Below are 655 nucleotides of genomic sequence, written 5' to 3'. Positions count from 1 at the left end.
TAAGACCCATAATTTTAAAGTACACTTTATGTATTTTTATGTATTTTGGATTTTGAGCTCGGAGGCTTTTTAGCCAAAGTTAATAATATTTTGAAGTTTATATGATCAAAAAGTTATTTTGATGCCGTTTGGAATTACTCGTCGATGAATAAATTAAATTAATTGCGGTGAATCCTTTACGGAGAATTTAATGCGTTACGGGTAAAATGGTAATTTAACAAATATCTAGATATTTTGAGATATTTGTTAAGTTATATTTAATATATATTTATGTTTGGTTGGAGGGAAAAAGAAAGGAAAATAGAAGGAAGGAAAAGGAAAAGAAAAGGATATAAAAAGGAAAGAAGGAAAAAGGAAGAAAGGAAAAACAAAGGAAAGAAAAAGAAAGGAAGGAAAATCTGATTTTTCCATCTTCTTCCTCTGTCACTCACGCGCACCAATTTCCTTCTTCTCCTCCATTTTCGTCCTTCTTTGCTTTCTTTCTTCAAGTTTAGAAACCCAAAGCTTGGTGAGTGTTAGGATAAGGATTTCTTAACTTCACTCTTCCTCTTTGATTCGAAAACGAAGAAAAACAGTATTAGAGATTCAAACACAAACCCCTCCGTTTCATCTAGATCTAAGCTTCGTTTACCGGATTTACTCGCGGTACCGGAAA

This window comes from Cicer arietinum, chromosome 6 (assembly GCF_000331145.2).
Source record: "Cicer arietinum cultivar CDC Frontier isolate Library 1 chromosome 6, Cicar.CDCFrontier_v2.0, whole genome shotgun sequence".
NCBI lineage: Eukaryota > Viridiplantae > Streptophyta > Magnoliopsida > Fabales > Fabaceae > Cicer > Cicer arietinum.
The sequence above is the reverse complement of the archived record's forward strand: the minus strand, read 5'-3'. Positions refer to the sequence as shown.